Raw genomic sequence first — 12,162 nt, forward strand, 5'->3', positions numbered from 1 at the left:
TAACAATGACAACCCTATTCTGTTTCTTTTGCTAATCTTAATGTGAGTTATTGACTGTGTGGAGGTGGGAGGCGAGAAGCAGCTGTTCACATGGGTGGTATACAAGATAATCTTAAAGATTCTCTGGCCCAAATTATTTTCACTCTTTTCTATTTCTTATGCTTGCAAATCCTATATTTTTAATACTAAGAAAGGCCCTGCTTGAATATGGAATAAAAATAAAAAAGTGGTCTGTTTCCACACTGATAACCACTTGGCCTCTGCGCTCTTGCTACCTCACCACTGCCGATGTTTTTCTCATCAGCGGCACACCCAGGCAGAAAAGAGGGACTCCCTAGGGAACAGAGGCTTCGCTGGGAGTGGGAGGACCTGGGTTTCCTTGCTAAAAACTCCAAACAAACTCTTAAGATCCATTTAACATAATTAAATTCTTGGTGGTGAAGAACTGATCAATAGGGCTGATCCAGGTACAGTGTCCCAGCATAAAGACGCTGTATGTCTTTGGAAGGAGGAAAGTAGATAGACATGTTTTCTTCCAGTTTGGAAACTGCAGATATTCTATTTTTCTTTCTTTAAATAACTAATTCTGGCATTTGGGGACAGATGATTTTATCCAAATTTCAATTCATAAAATTTCTCATATGTCTAAGCACTTTCTGCATTTGACCCAAGAAGTACATGCCCTAAAAATCAACAGAATATTTTCTTTAGAATACTAGGAACATACAGAAATCTCAGCAGAGATACCGTTGTACCACATATGTTTTGATAAACAACACTTTTCAAAGCTTTTGTATTTTATTCATCCAAGATTTTAACAAGAAATAAATCTGAAGAGGCTAGTGACATGAATGGATCTTCTATGAGGAAAGAGAATATCTATCCCTAGTTTTCAATTATAGAGCGAACACCTAGGCAAACATCAACCATGAAAGGATACGAACAAAGGTTTGGGCAATTAAAATGCTACCAGTTACAGCACAAAAGGGATAAGAAGTATGCTTTTGTCTTTTCAATCAATTGCATTTTAGTTATTTGAAAACAAAATATTCCAATGAACATCTTTCAGTACTATTTTTAGTAGTTCTTTAGAATGTTTTTATGTTTAATTAAAAGTTTGATTTCATATTACCCTGAACACTATTCATTGGGGGTACAGACACAAGAAAGGGATTAAACATATTAATATAATTAATATCTAATCAATAGCTATTAACTGATACGTAGGAAAATTAAACATATCAGTTGAGCCTATTTATGGCATGAACTAATTTAAAAACCAACAAGCTTTGGGACGTATGCATAAATAAAACAAAAGCATAATGTAGTCTCTCTTTTTACCATACTTTTAGCAAATGTAGCAAATGAGCATAGAAATATAAAAAATACATAAGCCAGGGATTAATTAGTCACTTTACAAAAAAAAAAAAGGCTTTTATTTTAAGAAAGTATTTTTACAGGAAGTATTTCTGTAAGTATTAATATATAACTCTTTTTATAATTATTTTATACGTTACTAGCTTTAAAGGATGCTAGTAGTTGCCCACCATGAGATATTCTTGTGTTGAGCCAGGCGACAACTTATAAAAAAATTCTTGAGTGATACTCAGAAATATTTTAATCCTCATGTGTCAATTTCTTTCAGTGGGAGTGATGATACAAAAAAAAGAAAACTGTCAAAAGTACCATTTTTAAAAATATGTCACATAAATCATTAATATGAGTTGATTTTATGATGAAAGACTGCAGGTCAATTTTAAATATAAGAAAACAAGTCACATGGCCAAGTACTAAATAATGGACATGAAACTTGTCACTAACATTCTTTTTTATTTTAAATTCCTTTTCTGTACTTTTTGCTACCCTTATACCTACTTTTTCCTGTCTCCACTATGCCTGTCTCTCTGCCCTCTACCTTGTTTCTTCTGCTTTCATTCCTTGCTGTCTATACCCTATGCCTACAGTGATACCCAGTGACATTTCCAACACTGCTTGGTTCTCTGTTAGCATATATTATTATATTTAGATATTAGTAAATTAGTATATATGAGTATATTAGAGTATAGCAATATGGACTATGGAGCTGCTAGGTTATCCAACTCACTGGGCACATCAAAGGCTTATTATCTATGAAACAAGCAGCTATATCCACATTTTAACATCTTTGATCTAAAGGAAATTTGATTTGTATTTATTTGATCTAAAGGAAATTTCTCAGAGTTTGACTTTATTTTCAGAGGATCAATCTGAACATTGATTTCAAACTCTGAAAAATAAGCCCTTCCAATACTCCTTAGCTAGACAGATGAATAATTAGTAATCAATAGGTAAGGTGGATAAAGCAGTCAGTTCTCATGACTTCTAGTTACGTTTATCTACGACACACCTGAGAATTTGATTTGGTAAATACACAAAGAAAAACATGGGGAATAGTGTTTAACGTAGAAAAGGACTCAAAATAAAGGGAAAATGCAACGTTCTAGAGTAAACAAATCTTAAAATAGTGCCTTTTCCTGTCCACAAAATAAGCTGTGTCACAACTGAGCAGGCATAGTCATTGTTGATTTTTCCCTGTCTGCTGTGTTACAATCTATGTTGACTGCAGTCCAAGAATAGGGCATGTATGAACAAGATTGGTGAGTGACAGCTGTCAAATAATACAACTGTCATAGATTTGCAGATGTAGGTTTCCGGATTCCAGGGGTGCCGGCCACTTGTGATGCTACCGTACAGCGAGCATCATCACATGTTTATATTGAGGCCATTTATCTCAAAGACTTTGGCAGCACAGCTAATGCCATAATCCCCCAGATGGTACATGAATCAGGTATTTGAATGGTTATTTACTTAGCCACTTTCGGATTTGTTTGAATTGGATTTTTAAAAAGTAGAATATTAATAATGAAAGTTATATCAATTACTTATAGATTAATAGAACCAAATATGGAGGTAAAACAATAAATGAGGTTAATTTTTTGTTAATCTCTGAGTGAGGACATACAGAAAATACCATATAGTTGTATTTTCTTATACTTTAGCCAATTAAACATATCGATGTTTTTGACTCTTCCCAAAGCTCTGAGTATTGATTGCCTCACATCCCAAGGTGTCAGTTTCTTGCTTACCCTGTTATCTCTTCTCCTTGGTCAAGTTTACACTACCTCAACTGAGTTACAAATGTCTATTTATATAAAAAGACTGTGGATAACCTCACACTGTTCATTCTCTGCCCTACCGTTGCTGTAATTTTCCTTTGTGTTTTCTATTCATTTACTAATCCAGAACACTAGAAAGATAGAAGAGGTATCTGTAGATTTACTTGTATTTTGAGAAAACATTATTTGTACAGGTGATTTCCAAGTCTAACCACACTACTAGAACTCTACAGTTCTTTCCCTTAAAAGACTCCAAGAGAAGGGAATGCAGTCCAGTTACTTCTATTTACTTATGTGTAATCTGACCAGTTTAAGTGATCAAAATCATACAACTTGTGAGAAACAGAAGTAAACCAAAGCCGCAGGCTTCTAGTTCCAGTTCAGTGCCTTGCCCCTTGGCCACTGTCACCTATTTGCTCAAATATATATGACATTCACTGCACTTAGAGTATAGATATGGAGGCTACTACAGGAGTCTTCAAACAATACCAAATTCACATCCAATTGTTTTTTGTATCATAAACAGCAATAGCAATTGAGCTTATAGATAAAGGAGCACTTCACAATATTTTCTTACAACTATTTCTTTTAAGTAGGGGAAGATTTTATTAGATGATCTCTATTGTCCCTTCCAGTTTTAATATCCTTGGAAGTCATGAATCATCCTGGAACACATTGGTATGCAGCAAATGGCAAGAGGCATGCCTTTGTAAATTTAAAATGTTGTGATAGTGCACATTTACGGCTGAAAACATAGAATAAGAATAACCACCACAATTGAAATTATTCTCCCTTTAATGTTGCTATATCTCATACTATCCTGACCCCGCTATTTTCCCATTTCATTCCCCATCAATCCACATAACGTGCTCTGTCCATAAATGCAGTGTGGTGGCATCAAAAGAGAACGGGCTTTGGCATATGATAGAAATAGTATTTGAATCCAGGCTGTGTGACTTTGAACTACATACTTAATCTTTTTCTGAGTCTCAGTTTCTTCCACTTAGATTACACGAACATGAGTCTGTGGAGGTGGTTATGAGGATCAGTGATCATAAGTGGATATGTTGCGATATAATACTGATAATAGTCAGATTCTTCTTATTTTTCTAAAACAAGTATTATGCAGATTTAAAGGGTGGGGGGAGAAGGAGGAGGCAGAGAACCCAGTATGTCCCTTCAAACATTTTATTGTAAAACTCACTTTCCTCTTTGCTCTTATAATACTCTGCTCTGCTCAAATGCAAGAGACAAATATAGTTCACTGCTATTTTACAAAAATTCATTTAAAGCACAGTTTTACTTTGGTTGACTCCAACATTAATGCTTATAGTCTCAATTACAATGGTGTCTGCCCGACTAGCTGAAATACCTTAAGGCACATTTCTTATCTTGCTCCATGTTGCTTATACCTTATATCATAAATGAGTTCTCATTGGTTTCAGATGAAAGTATGATGGGACAAAATGTTGGATTTAGTTAATGATGTGTAATGGTGGTTAGTTAAAATGAGGGCCTAATATCAAGATATACCAAGTAGAGAGAAGAAAAGAAATTGAAGAGAAAATAAAATATGAAAGAAAAGTTAATCTAAGCCCATGAGCAGTATGCTTGATATTCCTGAATTGAAAGCAGGTGGAATGAAGGAAAGGACTATAAAAATTGTGAAAGATGTGGGAATAAAAGGTTTCCTAGGAAAAAACATATTAACTTGTCTTTCATGGCTCCTCTTTTCTAAGATTAAAGTGATTGCACTGAATGCATTTTTAAAAATTGTTTTTGAATGCATTTCTTAAAAAATTATTTTACTAGCAATCAAAGTAATTTATGTTCACTGTAAAAATTTTGGGATATATGGCAAAACAAAGGGGAGAAAACTAAAGTTTTCCCCCAAGATAACCACTGTTAACTTCTGGTATCTTTTCATCTGTTCTTTTTTTTATTCATAATCCATATATAATCTTATTTCTTACAAAATGTGGATGTTAGTATGCAAACAGCTTAAAATAATTCTGGTATGGTTTTTATATATGTAAAAAGGAGAAAGACTGTATAATGAATACCCATGTGCCATCGACAATTATCAAGATGTGGCCATCTTGCTTTATGTCTACCTTCTGCTATTCCTGCAGTCTTGAATTATTTTAAAGCAAATCCATTTAATAAATAAACACTTCAATATTTATCTCTAAAAGATAAGAACTCTTGCACAAAACAAAACACAATATCAATCATTAACAAATTAACAACAATTTCTTCATATCTTCAAAGAGCCACATTATTATTGCTTTTTAATCTGGCTTCTCTTTGACAATATCATGGTCATCCTTTATTCACAATATAAGTCTATTGCATAGAAATGGTGAACTAATTTGTATTGATAAATAAGTATATGAGTGCCTATTTTCCTATATTTCACCCAAATTGGATCTTATCATTCTTTTCTTTTTGAAGATTTTACTTATTTATTTATTTTATAGAGTGTGGCCAGCTGGGGGAGGGGCAGAGGGGGAAGAGCAGAGGGGGAGGGAAAGTGAGAGAGAATCTCAAGCAGACTCCATCCTGGGTGCAGAGCCTGAGGCAGGGCTGGATCTCATGACCCTGAGATCATGACCTGAGCGGAAACCAAGAGTCAGATGCTGAACTGACTGAGCCACCCAGGTTCCAGAGATCTTACCATTCTTTTAATCATTGTCAATTTATTAGATTAAAACCATAAGCATTTTTTTTAAAGATTTTATTTATTTATTTGACAGAGACAGACACAGTGAGAGAGGGAACACAAGCAGGGGGAGTGGGAGAGGGAGAAGCAGGCCTCCTGCGGAGCAGGGAGCCCGATGCGGGGCTCGATCCCAGGACCCTGGGATCAGGACCTGAGCCGAAGGCAGATGCCCAACGACTGAGCCACCCAGCATTTTGTTCATGTTTATTATTCACTTATACTTTTATGAATTGCTTATTCATACTTTTACTTCGTTACTATTGAAGTTTTGCTTTTTTCTTATTGATTTGTAAGAGTTCTTCACAAGCCTGTATATGTTCTCAGACTATTCATACTGGCTAGTATTGCCATAATTTTACCTTATGTTTTCTATTTATTTACTAAACTAGGACACTGGAGAGAAACAATATGCACCTGTGTATTATTTATATTGTGGGAAAACACTTATTTTTCCAGATACCTTCCAAGCCTAGTTGCAATGCCCCCTTCCCTGTTTCACAATGGATATTAACTCTTTGCCATATATATTGCAAATATTGCAAATATCTTCTCATTGTCATTTATTTTTCTTCTTTGTTTATAGTAGTAAAATTTCCTTATCTCAAGATAAACATAAATAGTACTAATTTTCTTCCTATATTTTTATCGTTTCATTTTCTATTTTAAAAACTTAACTCAGCCTCAAATTATTGTAATATGAGGCATGAATTTGTTATAAATTTACCTTCATCCCAAATTGCTAGCTAATTGGTCCACTGCATTTGAGTAGACCATTTTTTTTCCCAATGACTCTATATGCCTTCTTTGTCACTTAAGTTACACATTGAATAATTTTAAAATATACACTATATGTTTAAAAAATATATATGTGTGAGATATATATATGTGTGTGTGTATATGTATATATACATATATATGTACATATACATATACATGTATATGTATATATATACACACACACACATACACACACACACACACACACACACACACACATAGTAAAAGCAGGGACCTAAGAAATGGGATGTTTTAACTGAGAGTAGAAAAAAGGCAGTCTACATAGGGTGTAGTGCTTCACTGGCATCTAGGAAATAAGAGGAAACTCTAAATATTTTTAAAGAACAAACAATGAAAAATTGTGTAAATGAAATAAAATGATACCTGTGAATTGCAAATTTTTCCCATTTCAGGTTTGCTGAGAACTTATCAGACAACAAAGGTAGCTTTTCCCAAGTTTATCTCTGTGTACCATCCCATACTATACCTTTTACTTATTTAACATTTATTTAGCCCCACTATGTGCCAGGCATTTTGCTAGGAGCTAGTTATACAAAAAAGAATATGATTTAGTCCATGCCCTTAAGGAGTTCATACTTTCATTGGCTGCACTTTTTTATATTTTGTTGTAATTATCTGTTTATGGGCCTAAATCTCTTCCCAGACTATGACCTTCTGCAGAACAGTGTCCATGGTTTATTCATATTCTAATCCCTAGTGTTTAGAATAATTCCTGACACATAGTAGCTGCTGATCAATGAATATTTGTTGAATTCCCTGGGAGCAGAATCCCATTATTTCCAGGGTCATTTCTACCCGTACTCATCTGCCAAGAGGTGATAAGCATTTATTGTTGCAAATGAGTGAGTTTTTCTCCCATGCTCAGGCTATGCCACACAACTTTCTTTGTCTCCTACAAATCCACTCTCTGTCCTTCTTCACCCGTCCCCTCTCTCTCCTGCACCAGGGCTGCCCTGTTTCCATTACATCAGTGGTTTCCAACTCCCCAGCCTTTTCCCTCCGAGGCTTTCTCAGGCCGGGTGTGTTCCTCCACAGAAAGTCTGTAGTCTTGGGGCATCTGGGTGGCTCAGTCATTAAAGCGTCTGCCTTCGGCTCAGGTCATGATCCCAGGGTCCTGGGATCAAGCCCCGGATCGGGCTCCCTGCTCCGCAGGAGGCCTGCTTCTCCCTCTCCCACTCTCCCTGCTTGTGTTCCCTCTCTCGCTGTGTCTCTCTCTGTCAAATAAATAAATAAAATCTTAAAAAAAAAAAGTCTGTAGTCTTCCCAAACTGGCCTGTTGTGTGATACGCTCTTCTCTTCTTTTGGCTTCCAGTGACTTCCTTCCTTCATCCTTCTAAGTCTGTGGTGGTGGCTGACTGGCAGCTAATAGCCCTGGGTTCCTGATAATCTTTTGGGGTTTCAATATATGCCCCATCCACTCCTTTTGGAATAATCTTTTTGCAAATAAAACCTCTTCACATTATACTGTTTTAAGTGTGTCATCTATTTGGGTTTTTTTCAATATTTTATTATTATTATTATTACTACTACTGCTTTTTCCGGAGAGTATACGCATGTTGGGGTAGGAGGGGAAAGATACGTAGGGCAGAAGTAAGGTTGTGCACGTGCAGGAAAACAGTTTTCTGTTTGAAGGATTCCAATAGCTTGAAAAGTAGTTCCAAAGATTGAAGTATACTCTGGCAGAAGGATCAGAGAAAATAAGAGAGGTAAAACTTGAATACCTCTAAAAATAAATGGGCTCAGAAGGTGCAGTGATCAACTGGTGAGTCACACTGAGCTGTGTTAATTATTTATTTTTTATTTATCTTATCCCAACATTAACTATGCCTGTCTTGGGACACTCAATGGTGTTTTTGTTTCTTGACAAGTTTCCAAGAAAACCTATGTGCCATTATTTATCTAAAGGTGATAACTGCCCATCCCAAACAAAGAATTCTATTCTACACATATTAGTTGAGTTACAAAAGCCCCATCAAGCTTCATAGGATCATGGTCTAAAACTTTCAGGAGTAATTATTAAAGGTCTCCAAAAGGATATAATTCACTGATCTAACTTTTATTTTCCTTGATTCTTATGGTGCATTGAGTAGTGTTCATTTTCTTCAAAAGCACAGACTCCAAGGGAATAAATTATACCGTTCTTTTGGACATTTGACTCACAATTCTGGTGGATCATTCATTGAGTGCTTGCTACTGTGTTTATCATACATTATAGATAAGGGGAGATGTAGACAAAAATATGCTAGACATTTATACTTATTTCATTTATTCTTTCACTCAACAAGCTTTTATGAGAACTAATTAAATAATAGATGTCATGATAGTTAGGCACTGAGGAATTCTAAATGAATAAGACGTCTCATTTTTCTCAAGGTACTTAAGCGAAGATTGATGGGCTGTGAAAATGAATTTCATTAAAGGTAAAGGCACTTTCCCTTTCTGTTACAAAGATATAGGAAGAACTACTTTACCTTCATTGTGAGCTTTGCAAAGTGGCTGTTGTGGGAGTAGCTCCAAGGACCTCACGGAGATTGTCTCCAAATTGTGCATGGTTCCTGGTGTTTTTGATGGTGATAGATCTGTAAGAATTAACCTCCTCTACATTCTGAGACTTTCCTTTCAGTAGTAATATTTTCATAATGTATCACAGTTGCAAAACTCATCTCTAGTGTTGCAAGTTCAGACAAGATAAACTGCATGTTTGATTTTTGTTTTGGTCGAAGGAAGATCTATATTACAGAAAGCCCTTAAATGTGCAGAACCGAGGAAGGCATGAGACTTTTCTTTGGTGTAGAAGCTGTTAATGTAACTGCAATAGGTACTTGATGTCACTCACCCCAACATCTTGATATTGAAGTGATTTTTCTATATATTAGATGTATTTATTTGAAGCATTAGTACTATTTCGTCATTCCCCACTGAATAAACTTTAGTAGGAAGATGGCATGTGCTGGGAAATTAGTAACTCTCACTTTTAAGTTACTATTTAATTCATGACTTTGCTATTACTCTTGTCTCCTTGCATTTCCTCATGGCACTCCATTTCATTAATAATAGAAAGGTCTCTAGTTTTAACACACTTCATTTTTATGCACTGAAGTCCTTTCTGCTGGCATTTGCTGATATTCCTCGCGAGCTGCTTCTATTTCTGATGATACCACTGTGCTTTGAAACAATATTTTTTTTCAGAAAGGATAAAGGAACATTTTTAAAAATTCTGTATTAGGAGGAATATTTAGTCTTTATGAAAGACTCTTCTGAAAACCAAATAATAGATTTTAAATAAGTTCCCTTTAGTAGTACATATAGGCTGCTCTAGATAGAAGAGTGCTGGCTGTCTCAGAGAGTGTCCTCTGTGTCCTGTCACTTAGAGCTCTGACAAGGCCCTGCAAATGTGCAGTGCTACCCAGGCACGGTTCCTATGTTCTACAAATAAAAAGCGAGTAAATATTAATAAGAAGCAGCCTCGGACTGTAATTGTGAATGAAAGCAAGAAAGTAATACTGATTCTCAGGAGAAAACATAGTAAGAGCTTTAAGATTTAAAATTCCAATGAACAGTTGTTTGTCCTTATTATGAGAAGCAAAAGTATTTCCATTTGCCCTCTTACCTAAGACAGTCCTATTCCTGACATGTTGAGAGCTTAGATTACTTAGAGAATGATCTAAAACACATTTCAAAGAGTCAATGACTTTCTATGAAGACTGTATTATCTTTTCTGTGAAGATCAGGGATGTGTATCAGAAAATTAGATTAATTACGGAAATTTTGTCTTATCTTATTTTATATACTACAAAATCGTTCCCTTATTTAAAATATTGAAGATAGTCCTGAATATACAATAAGCACCCAAGGGAGCTACTTTCTTTCTTCTTAAAGACCCCATAGGAGGGGATTCCCTTTCCTTGCCCTGCATTATGCTGAAACTGCTACTTGACTCATATAAGGATTCAAGCAAAGTAAAAGGACCACACGCATACAAAAATCAGCCTCATTACCTTTTCTATTTTATAAATGTTAGGAGTAAGTAAAATGTCAAGCATTTGTTAAAAAGCTATCCTTGAATTTAGGTGTTTTCAATTGATATTATTAAATATTAGCAATTAAAGCCTAAACATCCCTCAAAAGCACCAGGCAAATCTTGTTTTTAAGGACAGGGAGACAAAGCTTGTTTTTTTTTTTTTTTTTCAATCTGGTTCTTAAATTAACTTGGCTTCAGAAATCAAACTGTTTTAAATCATTATCAATAATTAACTAAAAAATGATGCTCTACATTTTTGAAGGTACACATTGTTTTTTTCCAAAGCATTAGCTTTAATTTCAGGAGAGTAGTCTTTAAAGAGAGAAGCCAAATGCATCTTCAAAAAAGCTAGAGATATGATTTCCTCTCTCTCATTAATATGCTCTTGGCACTGAAAAACACATCTTATTTAAATAACTTCTTACTAATGGCCTCCACAAAACTCCCATCTAGCCACATTCTTTCCATATGTCTCTGTCAATTCAATGGTTATTTACTATACGAGTCAGTTTTTATTTACAAAGCTAGAAATTTTTTAATGTGAGAAATATGTTTATCTCTGAGAATTTATATTTTGGACCGTGCTCTCAATTTTTCTTACAGGATTGCCTTGCTTTTCCATCTTAAAGAAAAAGCCTTTTAAAAATTGGAAAAATATTATTTTGTGATAAAATGAATAATTAGTAATCTAATGTTCCAGATTTTACTAGCTAGTGGCTATAAAATAGGATCATGCTTTCTTTCAATTCCCCAATGACTGTAGCTTGAGCACCTACCAACCTACTCACTGGAATTAAGACTTCCTTACCTCTGAGAGTTTTCCTAGGCCCTGCCTCACCTCTGCTCAGGACCAGGTGGCCTCCTCATTAAACTGCTGCCCTTGCTGTTCGTCCTGCTCGAGAGACCACTAAACATACGGGCTCAGCTCTCCTTTCCTCCAAGAATGACAGCTACCACCACTGCCTTTCTGATCCCACACAAGCCTGATGCCTGCTCTCCTCCCTCTGAAATAGGAGACAGACGTCTCCCCAACTCCCCACAGTACAGTTGAGACCGGGTTAAAATGATAAGTAGACTTTATGAAAAGTTTTGGCATCATGGAAGGAAAGTTGGTAACAAAGATGGTAACTCGCTATTGCTCTATAAGTGGTTACTCCGAGAGCAGACAGGACCTCGGATCTCTTACTGGTCCAGCTTCAGGCAGGCCGACAGCTCGGCAGGAACGTCCCAGCGTATGCATGACCCGGCCCTGTCCACAGTCCGAGGCCTAAAGTGAAGGTGCCGTTAACCCCAATCTAAGGCCCCAAATCCTCATTTCTGGCATCAGATTGGAACTCATCCAGGATGACTGACGCTGGGAAGATAGACTCTCTTCAAGGAAAACTTCCACACCTAGACACAAAGCTGTGATCTCGCCTCAGGAACTTGTAACACCATAGCTCAAAGAGGTTTTTCTGCCATCGGTA

This window comes from Phoca vitulina, unplaced genomic scaffold, assembly GCF_004348235.1.
Source record: "Phoca vitulina isolate PV1807 unplaced genomic scaffold, GSC_HSeal_1.0 scaffold6, whole genome shotgun sequence".
NCBI classification, from domain to species: domain Eukaryota; kingdom Metazoa; phylum Chordata; class Mammalia; order Carnivora; family Phocidae; genus Phoca; species Phoca vitulina.